Source organism: Oncorhynchus nerka, linkage group LG16, assembly GCF_034236695.1.
Source record: "Oncorhynchus nerka isolate Pitt River linkage group LG16, Oner_Uvic_2.0, whole genome shotgun sequence".
NCBI lineage: Eukaryota > Metazoa > Chordata > Actinopteri > Salmoniformes > Salmonidae > Oncorhynchus > Oncorhynchus nerka.
The window spans coordinates 10941171-10952445 of NC_088411.1; positions in this window are offsets into that span (position 1 = coordinate 10941171).

The following is an 11275-nucleotide window of genomic DNA, read 5'->3' on the forward strand; positions in this document are numbered from 1 at the left end:
CTTAGCAAGCTACATAGCCGTCTTTGTATCAAAGATAATTGCGTAATTATCGTATTTCGTCGTCCTAACGTATCTGCCCAGCAGCTAGCCAGCTAGCTAACGCCCACCGTCTACATAGCTAGCTACATAGCCGTCTCTGTTTCAAAGATAATTGTGTAGATAATTGTGTAGTCTAGAGCGATTTCTAGGTTACCTAGCCAGCTATTGTCGTTCTTTTAACGCAACGTAACGTAATCAACACTGCTAGCTAGCTAGCCAGCTAGCCCCTGAATCAACAACGCAGCCAGCTATTTGTCGTCCTTAACGTAGGAGACACTGCTAGCTAGCCAACAGCTAGACAACAGCTAGCCAACGTCTACCGATTAGAACTCAACAACCCGGTCGCATTCCGCCTCGCTCCACAGGTAGTATCACATTTTCATTTCATTTCATTACAGTACAACGGTTTGATTTGTTTGATCGTAGCTAGCTACATAGCTAGCTACATAGCCGTCTCTGTATCAAAGATAATTGTGTAGTCTAGAGCGATTTTCTAGGTTACCTAGCCAGCTATTGTCGTTCTTTTAACGCAACGTAACGTAATCAACACTGCTAGCTAGCCAGCTAGCCCCCGAATCAACAACGCAGCCACTGCCAGCTAGCCTACAAAGTCAACAACGCAGCCACTGCCAGCTAGCCTACTTCAGCAGTACTGTATCATTTTTAATCATTTTAGTCAATAAGATTATTGCTACGTAAGCTCAACTTTCTGAACATTCGAGACGTGTAGTCCACTTGTCATTCCAATCTCCTTTGCATTAGCGTAGCCTCTTCTGTAGCCTGTCAACTATGTGTCTGTCTATCCCTGTTCTCTCCTCTCTGCACAGACCATACAAACGCTCCACACCGCGTGGCCGCGGCCACCCTAATCTGGTGGTCCCAGCGCGCACGACCCACGTGGAGTTCCAGGTCTCCGGTAGCCTCTGGAACTGCCGATCTGCGGCCAACAAGGCAGAGTTCATCTCAGCCTATGCCTCCCTCCAGTCCCTCAACTTCTTGGCACTGACGGAAACATGGATCACCACAGATAACACTGCTACTCCTACTGCTCTCTCTTCGTCCGCCCATGTGTTCTCGCACACCCGAGAGCTTCTGGTCAGCGGGGTGGTGGCACCGGGATCCTCATCTCTCCCAAGTGGTCATTCTCTCTTTCTCCCCTTACCCATCTGTCTATCGCCTCCTTTGAATTCCATGCTGTCACAGTTACCAGCCCTTTCAAGCTTAACATCCTTATCATTTATCGCCCTCCAGGTTCCTCGGAGAGTTCATCAATGAGCTTGATGCCTTGATAAGCTCCTTTCCTGAGGACGGCTCACCTCTCACAGTTCTGGGCGACTTTAACCTCCCCACGTCTACCTTTGACTCATTCCTCTCTGCCTCCTTCTTTCCACTCCTCTCCTCTTTTGACCTCTCCCTCTTACCTTCCCCCCTACTCACAAGGCAGGCAATACGCTCGACCTCATCTTTACTAGATGCTGTTCTTCCACTAACCTCATTGCAACTCCCCTCCAAGTCTCCGACCACTACCTTGTATCCTTTTCCCTCTCGCTCTCATCCAACACTTCCCACACTGCCCCTACTCGGATGGTATCGCGCCGTCCCAACCTTCGCTCTCTCTCCCCCGCTACTCTCTCCTCTTCCATCCTATCATCTCTTCCCTCTGCTCAAACCTTCTCCAACCTATCTCCTGATTCTGCCTCCTCAACCCTCCTCTCCTCCCTTTCTGCATCCTTTGACTCTCTATGTCCCCTATCCTCCAGGCCGGCTCGGTCCTCCCCTCCCGCTCCGTGGCTCGACGACTCATTGCGAGCTCACAGAACAGGGCTCCGGGCAGCCGAGCGGAAATGGAGGAAAACTCGCCTCCCTGCGGACCTGGCATCCTTTCACTCCCTCCTCTCTACATTTTCCTCTTCTGTCGCTGCTGCTAAAGCCACTTTCTACCACTCTAAATTCCAAGCATCTGCCTCTAACCCTAGGAAGCTCTTTGCCACCTTCTCCTCCCTCCTGAATCCCCCTCCTCCTCCACACCGCTGGTTCTGCTCACACTGCCCTACCCTGTGCTCTGACCTCTTTCTCCCCTCTCTCTCCAGATGAAATCTCGCGTCTTGTGACGGCCGGCCGCCCAACAACCTGCCCGCTTGACCCTATCCCCTCCTCTCTTCTCCAGACCATTTCCGGAGACCTTCTCCCTTACCTCACCTCGCTCATCAACTCATCCCTGACCGCTGGCTACGTCCCTTCCGTCTTCAAGAGAGCGAGAGTTGCACCCCTTCTGAAAAAACCTACACTCGATCCCTCCGATGTCAACAACTACAGACCAGTATCCCTTCTTTCTTTTCTCTCCAAAACCCTTGAACGTGCCGTCCTTGGCCAGCTCTCCCGCTATCTCTCTCAGAATGACCTTCTTGATCCAAATCAGTCAGGTTTCAAGACTAGTCATTCAACTGAGACTGCTCTTCTCTGTATCACGGAGGCGCTCCGCACTGCTAAAGCTAACTCTCTCTCCTCTGCTCTCATCCTTCTAGACCTATCGGCTGCCTTCGATACTGTGAACCATCAGATCCTCCTCTCCACCCTCTCCGAGTTGGGCATCTCCGGCGCGGCCCATGCTTGGATTGCGTCCTACCTGACAGGTCGCTCCTACCAGGTGGCGTGGCGAGAATCCGTCTCCTCACCACGTGCTCTCACCACTGGTGTCCCCCAGGGCTCTGTTCTAGGCCCTCTCCTATTCTCGCTATACACCAAGTCACTTGGCTCTGTCATAACCTCACATGGTCTCTCCTATCATTGCTATGCAGACGATACACAATTAATCTTCTCCTTTCCCCTTCTGATGACCAGGTGGCGAATCGCATCTCTGCATGTCTGGCAGACATATCAGTGTGGATGACGGATCACCACCTCAAGCTGAACCTCGGCAAGACGGAGCTGCTCTTCCTCCCGGGGAAGGACTGCCCGTTCCATGATCTCGCCATCACGGTTGACAACTCCACTGTGTCCTCCTCCCAGAGCGCTAAGAACCTTGGCGTGATCCTGGACAACACCCTGTCGTTCTCAACTAACATCAAGGCGGTGGCCCGTTCCTGTAGGTTCATGCTCTACAACATCCGCAGAGTACGACCCTGCCTCACACAGGAAGCGGCGCAGGTCCTAATCCAGGCACTTGTCATCTCCCGTCTGGATTACTGCAACTCGCTGTTGGCTGGGCTCCCTGCCTGTGCCATTAAACCCCTACAACTCATCCAGAACGCCGCAGCCTGTCTGGTGTTCAACCTTCCCAAGTTCTCTCACGTCACCCCGCTCCTCCGCTCTCTCCACTGGCTTCCAGTTGAAGCTCGCATCCGCTACAAGACCATGGTGCTTGCCTATGGAGCTGTGAGGGGAACGGCACCTCAGTACCTCCAGGCTCTGATCAGGCCCTACACCCAAACAAGGGCACTGCGTTCATCCACCTCTGGCCTGCTCGCCTCCCTACCACTGAGGAAGTACAGTTCCCGCTCAGCCCAGTCAAAACTGTTCGCTGCTCTGGCCCCCCAATGGTGGAACAAACTCCCTCACGACGCCAGGACAGCGGAGTCAATCACCACCTTCCGGAGACACCTGAAACCCCACCTCTTTAAGGAATACCTAGGATAGGATAAAGTAATCCTTCTCAACCCCCCTTAAAAGATTTAGATGCACTATTGTAAGTGGCTGCTCCACTGGATGTCATAAGGTGAATGCACCAATTTGTAAGTCGCTCTGGATAAGAGCGTCTGCTAAATGACTTAAATGTAAATGTAATGTAATGTAAGTAACCTAATTTATGTCCCTCTAACTGTCCTGAATGCCTCTACTAATCCTACAGCTATTGTATGCGGTAATCATGTGCCTATGAACCAGATTTATACTGTTAGCACTGAGACAGTGTGCCCTAGTAGGAAGTCCACTGTGTGCAGCTCACCCTGCACTAACATGAAGAACATGAGCACATCTACTGCTGCTAAGCTTCCCAGTAAAGCAATGAAAGCAAGTAAGCATCCCAGAAGAAAAGTGCTCAAAATAGCCCACGTTAATATATGTATGTAGCTTAAGAGACAAGGTTCATGAAATCAATCATTTGCTAGTAACAGATGACATTCATATTCTGACTATCTCTGAAACTCACTTAGATAATACATTTGATGGTACAGTGGTAGTAATACAAGGTTATTACATTTATAGAAAGGATAGAAATGCCAAAGGTGGAGATGTTGCTGTTTATATTCAGAACTACATTCCTGTAAAGATTAGAGAGAATCTCATATTAAATACTGTTGAAGTAATATGGCCACAGGTTCATCTGCCTCACCTAAAGCCCATTCTGTTGGGAAGCTGCTATAGACCACCAAGTGCTAACAGTAAGTATCTGGATAACGTGTGAAATGCTTGATAATGTATGTGATATCAGAGAGGTATATTTTCTGTGTGATTTAAATATTGACTGGCTTTCATCAAGCTGCCCACTCAAGAAAAGACTTCAAACTGTAACCAGTGCCTGCAACCTGGTTCAGGTTATCAGTCAACCTACCAGGGTAGTTACAAACAGCACAGGAATGAAATCATCAACATGTATTTGATCACATCTTTACTAATGCTGCAGAAATGAGCTTGAAAGCAGTATCCAGATCCATCAGATGAAGTGATCACAATATAGTAGCCATATCTAGGAAAACCAAAGTTCCAAAGGCTGGGCCTAATATAGTGTATAAGAGATCATACAATAAGTTTTGTAGTGATTCATATGTTATTGATGTAAAGGATATCTGTTGGTCTGTAGTGTGTAATGAGGAGCAAACAGACATTGCACTTCACACATTTATGAAATTGCTTATTCCAGTTGCTAATAAACATGCACCCATTAAGAAAATGACTGTAAAAATGGATAAATCCCTGTGGATTGATGAGGAATTGAAAATGGGTATGGTTGAGAGGGATGGGGCAAAATGAATGGCAAATAAGTCTGGCTGCACAACCGATTGGCAAACTTATAGCAAATTGAGAAATCATGTGAAACCAAGATAAATGAAATAAAGAATGCTAATAAATAGCTTTGGAGCACCTTAAATGAAATTCTGGGAAAAAAGGCAAACTCTGCTCCATCATTCATTGAAACAGATGGCTCATTCTATAAGGGCACAAGGCGAGACCCAGATACAGACACGGGAGGCAGATGGTTTGAGTCTTTGATATTTATTATATCCAAAAGGGGTAGGCAAGAGAATGGTCGTGGACAGGCAAAAAGTCAAAACCAGACTCGAGGTCAGGGCAGGCAGAATGGTCAGGCAGGTGGGTACAGAGTCCAGAAAACAGGCAAGGGTCAAAACTGGGAGGACTAGCAAAAGAGAATAGAAAAGGAAGGCGCACGGGAAAAACACAGTGGTTGACTTGGAACATACAAGACGAACTGGCACAGAGAGACAGGAAACAGGGATATATACACCAGGGATAACAAGCGACACCTGGAGGGGGTGGAGACAATAACAAGAAGAGGTGAAACTGATCAGGGTGTGACACATTCATCACAAAACCAACTGATTTTGCCAACTACTTTAATGATTTTTTCATTGGCAAGATTAGAAAACTTAGGCGTAACATGCCAGCAACAAATGCTGACACTAGACATCCAAGTATATCTGACCAAATTATGAAAGACAAGCATTGTCATTTTAAATTCCGTAAAGTCAGTGTGGAAGAAGTGAAATAATTATTGTTGTCTATCAACAATAACAAGCCACCGGGGTCTGACAACTTGGATGGAAAATTACTGAGAATAATAGCAGACGATATTGACACACCTATTTGGCACATCTTCAATTTAAGCCAACTAGAAAGTGTGTGCACTCAGGCATGGAGAGAAGCAAAAGTCATTCCGCTATGTAAGAATAGTAAAGCCCCCTTTACTGGCTTAAATAGCCGACCAATCAGCCTGTTACCAACCATTCGTAAACCTTTGGGAAAAATGGTGTTTGACCAGATCCAATGCTATTTTACAGTAAACAAATTGACAATAAACTTTCAGCATGCTTATAGAGAAGGACATTCAACAAGCACAGCACTTACACAAATGACTGAAGATTGGCTGAGAGATTGTGGGGGCTATTTTGTTAGACTTCAGTGCGGCCTTTGACATAATCTATCATAGTCTGCTGCTGGCAAAACTTATGTGTTATGGCTTTACGCCCCCTGCCATATTGTGGATAAAGAGTTACCTGTCTAACAGAACACAGAGGGGGTTCTTTAATGGAAGCCTCTCCAACATAATCCAGGTAGAATCAGGAATTCCCCAGGGCAGCTGTCTAGGCCGATTACTTTTTTCAATCTTTACTAATAACATGCCACTGGCTTTGAGGAAAGCCAGAGTGTCTATGTATGTGAATGACTCAACACTATACATGTCAGCTACTACAGCGACTGAAATGACTGCAACACTTAATAAGGAGTTGCAGTTAGTTTCAGAGTGGGTGGCAAGGAAGAAATTAGTCCTACCTTCTAGACAGCACTATCAACAAGGCAGGTCCTACAGGCCCTAGTTTTGTCGCACCTGGACTACTGTTCAGTCGTGTGGTCAGGTGACACAAGAAAATGACATAGGAAAATTACAATTGGTTCAGAACAGGGCAGCACAGCTGGCCCTTGGATGTACACAGAGAGCTAATATTAACACTATGCATGTCAATCTATCCTGGCTCAAAGTGGAGGAGAGATTGACTTTATCAATGCTTGTATTTATGAGAGGTATTGACATGTTGAATGCACCGAGCTGTCTGTTTGAACTACTGGCGAACAGCTCGGACACCCATGCATACACCACAAGACATGCCACAAGAGGTCTCTTCACAGTCCCCAAGTCCAGAACAGACTATGGAAAGCACACAGTACTAAATAAAGCCATGACTATATGGAACTCTGCCATGGCGGCAGCTAATGGAGATCCATAATAAATACAGATACAAATACTTCCCCAAGACATTGTCTCAGATCGTGGGCCCCAGTTCATCGCACGCTATTGGAAGGCCTTTTGCTCCCTGTTGGGTGCGTTGGTGGGTCTCGGGGTTTGTCTGGTGAGTACCTGCCTTACAACAGCCCTACAAGCCCTCAGTCCAGCCTCTCTCAGCCTATTGCGGACAGCCCACTTCCTAGCAACAACGTTGCCTATGGGTACAAATCCACCGTCGCTGGACCAGACAGGACTGGCAAAAAGTGCTCTTCACTGACGAGTTATGGTTTCGTCTCACCAGGGGTGATGGTCGGTTTCGCGTTTATCGTCGAAGGAATGAGCGTTAGACCGAGGCCTGTACACTGGAGCGGGATCGATTTGGAGGGAGGGTCTGTCATGTTCTGGGGCAGTGTGTCACAGCATCATCGGACTGAGCTTGTTGTCATTGCAGGCAATGTCAACGCTGTGCATTACAGGGAAGACATCTTCCTCCCTCATGTGGTACCCTTCCTGCAGGCTCATCCTAACATGACCCTCCAGCATGACAATGCCACCAGCCATACTGCTCGTTCTGTGCGTGATTTCCTGCAAGACAGGAATGTCATTTTTTTGCCAGCAATGAGCCCGGATCTCAATCCCATTGAGCACATCTGGGACCTGTTGGATCGGATGGTGAGGGCTAGGGCCATTCCCCCCAGAAATGTCCGGGAACTTGCAGGTGCCTTGGTAGAAGAGTGGGGTAACATCTCTCAGCAAGAACTGGAAAATCTGGTGCAGTCCATGAGGAGGAGATGCACTGCAGTACTTAATGCAGCTGGTGGCCACACCCAATACTGACTGTTACTTTTGATTTTCACCCCCCGCCTTTCTTCAGGGACACATTAATCAATTTCTGTTAGTCACATGTCTGTGGAACTTGTTCAGTTTATGTCTCAGTTGTTGAATCTTGTTATGTTCATACAAATATTTACACATGTTAGGTTTGCTTAAAATAAACGCAGTTGACAGTGAGAGGATGTTTCTTTTTTTGCCGAGTTTAGTTCTCCATGGCCTCGGTCTCGTCAGACAACAGGTCAATGGCACAGTCCCAGGGGCGATGGGGAGGCAGGCATGTAGCCTGGGCCTTTGAGAAAACCTGGTGCAGATCCTGGTACTCCTCCGGTAAATCCACTTGAGGAGCACAGTCCGGACTTTCCACCATAGTGGTGTTGATAGACACCGTGAGACACCTCCCCTGACACTCCTGTGACCAACCCAGCAGTCTCCTTTCAGACCAGGAAATAACCGGGTTATGCAAACTCAACCAGGGGAGACCTAAAACAATTGGGGTGCGTGTGGGTGTCTATAATCAAGAAAGTGATCTGTTCTGAATGAGTATCATGGGTCAGCAAAGAAACATAAACAGTAATTTGATGTATGAACTCTGTCCTTATTGGGCGATTATCCAGGGCTCGAACTGGAATGGGGGACTGTAGGGGAACCAAAAGAATGCGTAATGCAGTGGCCAGTGCGCATTACGCAAGAGATTCCCGGGAGCTCAATCAGAGCTAACGGGAGTGAAGGGCTAGGGTTCTCAGGGAATTTAATGGGAAAACACACTGGTTGATATGACGGACAAGGAGAAGAGACCTTGCCTCCTACCTGGGTTGGCGCAGGGGAATTCCCTGGCTTGTCACCTCGCCTCCTAGTGGATAGAGAGCAGGTCGGGGAGAAATGACCCCTTTCTCCACAATAGAAGCAGAGGCCCAGATTCCTCCTTCTCCTATGCTCTGCCTCGGGAAAACGTGCAGAGCCCACCTACATCGGCTCTGGCCACGGAGCAGGGGTTCGTGTTGTTGAAAATATTGAATAACATTTTTGCACCCACAATCGCCATGCTCATGAGCTGGTTGAATGACAGGTTGTCATCACTGCAGGGTAACTCCAGCTGTACTTTCTCTCGCAGTGTGCTGCAGAAAACGGTGACCAGAGCCAACTCGTTCCATGAAATCCGATGCGGTCCGAGATTCCTGTCGTAGTCGGAGTAGACGCTCACCCTCCTCTCGGCCCTCCACAGGATGATCAAACACCGAGCGGAAGAGGAGGGTGAAGCATTCATAGGACTCGACCTCGGGTCCGCCCATCTCCCAAAGCGCGGCACCCCAGTCCAGAGCCCGTCCGGTCAGTGCCGAGAAGAGGACGGCAAGGCTCCGATGGAACGGAGGTAGGTCGTGGTGTGGGAACTGGTACCGGAATCAGTGCTGGAGACTGGAGGGACTGCACACTCCTCTCCAAGCGCAGGATGGTTGCCAGCACACTGTCCATGGCGATGCAGAGTCTGGAGAGACAGTCCTCGTGGTGCTGTACTGTCCCTACAATGGTCGCCAGCTCGGTCTTTCCTGCTGTCTCCATTTTGCAGGTCGGTTATTCTGTCACGTTGGTATTAAGGACTTGGAGACAGCTGCAGGAATACACAATAGGGTAATAATAGCTGCACCAACTCACACGACCAAGGGACATGGGAACAATAACACATATATAACATACTAATCAGGGGCAATGGGAACCAGGTGTGTGTAATCAGACGAGACAGTCCGGGGTTGATGATAATGAAATGAATCCCATTCAGTGAAGCCAAGAAAGCCGGTGAGTAGACCTCCGGAATTGGTGTACATCAGTAGGGGGGGGGGGGGGATCCATGACAGTGTGTAATAATGAAGCCAGGACCGGTGGTTGGTAGACTGGTGATGTCGAACGCCGGTGGGACGGAGCAGGAGTAGGCATTACAGGCAAACAAATGTAATAAATAGCCAATGACTTCAGTTTGTTGTTGTAGCCGTGTGTTATTTTGAACGCATTAGATTGATGGTAACAGTAGCCAGATCAGGCTACAGGTCAAACTAATTCATAAAAATAAACACTGGCTGTTGTTGACAAGCATATTCAGTTCACATACATGTTAATAATATTGAATTCAGTGATTGAAATTATGACCCCATCCTCAATAGCCTATTCCAGCAGGCTATTGGGAATCACTTCTCATTGCAAAATCATCTCGCTATTCATGAATACATTAGTCTGTTCATTTGAACTAAGCGAGATGCTAAATCGTTCTTTTTACATCTTGCCTACATCTTGTCTTGGCTAATGTAGACTATCTGAAATGAGATGTAGGCCTATCAGGGGCTACAGGCTAACTGCCTTTAGCTAAGCAAACTATGGCCAAATGTAATTACAATCATAAAACCATCAATAGGCCTATGCCTATAATCTATGCCTATAATTTGCCCTTATTAAACTCCCCAGATCATTTTCTATCAGTGGATGTCGATTTAACTTGTTTGACTGCTATGATTAAGCAATGTCATAGCTTGCAATAATTATTATTTTGAGGAAACCCTCATATTACTTCTAACGTTGGTACAAGTTACTATGACATTCCTTCGCAATTGGCTTGATAACGTTATGGGAAAAGTGGTTAGATATGGCAACTCCTCTCTTCCTGTGAAAAAAAAGGGCTAGTTTTCAGGCCTTTTGGGTTCATTGGGCTAGAAATTGTAGCTTGACCTGGCAACCCTGCCTATAGTCGTTAGAAAGATAGTTGCCTTACGGGGAAATACTACTGTTAGTAAAGCACCATGGATAAGGTCATTAATAGTTGCCATTATGCACATATTTATTGCAACGTGTTCGCCTAGGCTACGCTGCAGAACTTTGTATAGCGAATTCAGAGGGCAGACTGACAGGGACTCAAACCCAGTTCACTTCGCATTCAGTGACAGTGCCAAGAACATTTTTTGTTTGTGCTCATAAACACACCATGGTGGTTAGAAGAGTTTATGCTTATAGTCTGAAATTGCCAGGGGGAAACTTGGTGTCTGTGTGCGTGTGTGCGTGTGCTTGCGAGTTATTCGTTCGAGTAATTAGATCAATTGATGAGCGTGAATGGGCAGTGACACCTGTTTCATTGAGTGTATTAGATCATTAGATTGATGGCCATTTGTTTGTTTTGATCCTACTTTTTACCACACACAAACACACATTGTATTAACACACAACCCACCCATCTCTACCTATGTATGGAACCACGGTTGCTCCATTTGAAAATGATCTGTGGCACAACCTTTTCCTGGTCCTCATACTTACAATATGGTTATTGTGTGCTAATAAAGCCAATTCTCAAGCAAAGCCTATAGTTTCACCAGGTCATCTCATCTAAGGCATTTCAACAGTAGCAGGCACAACAACAGGGAGCCAAGGAGACATGCAATTAACCAAATCCCCTACGTTAATCTTGAA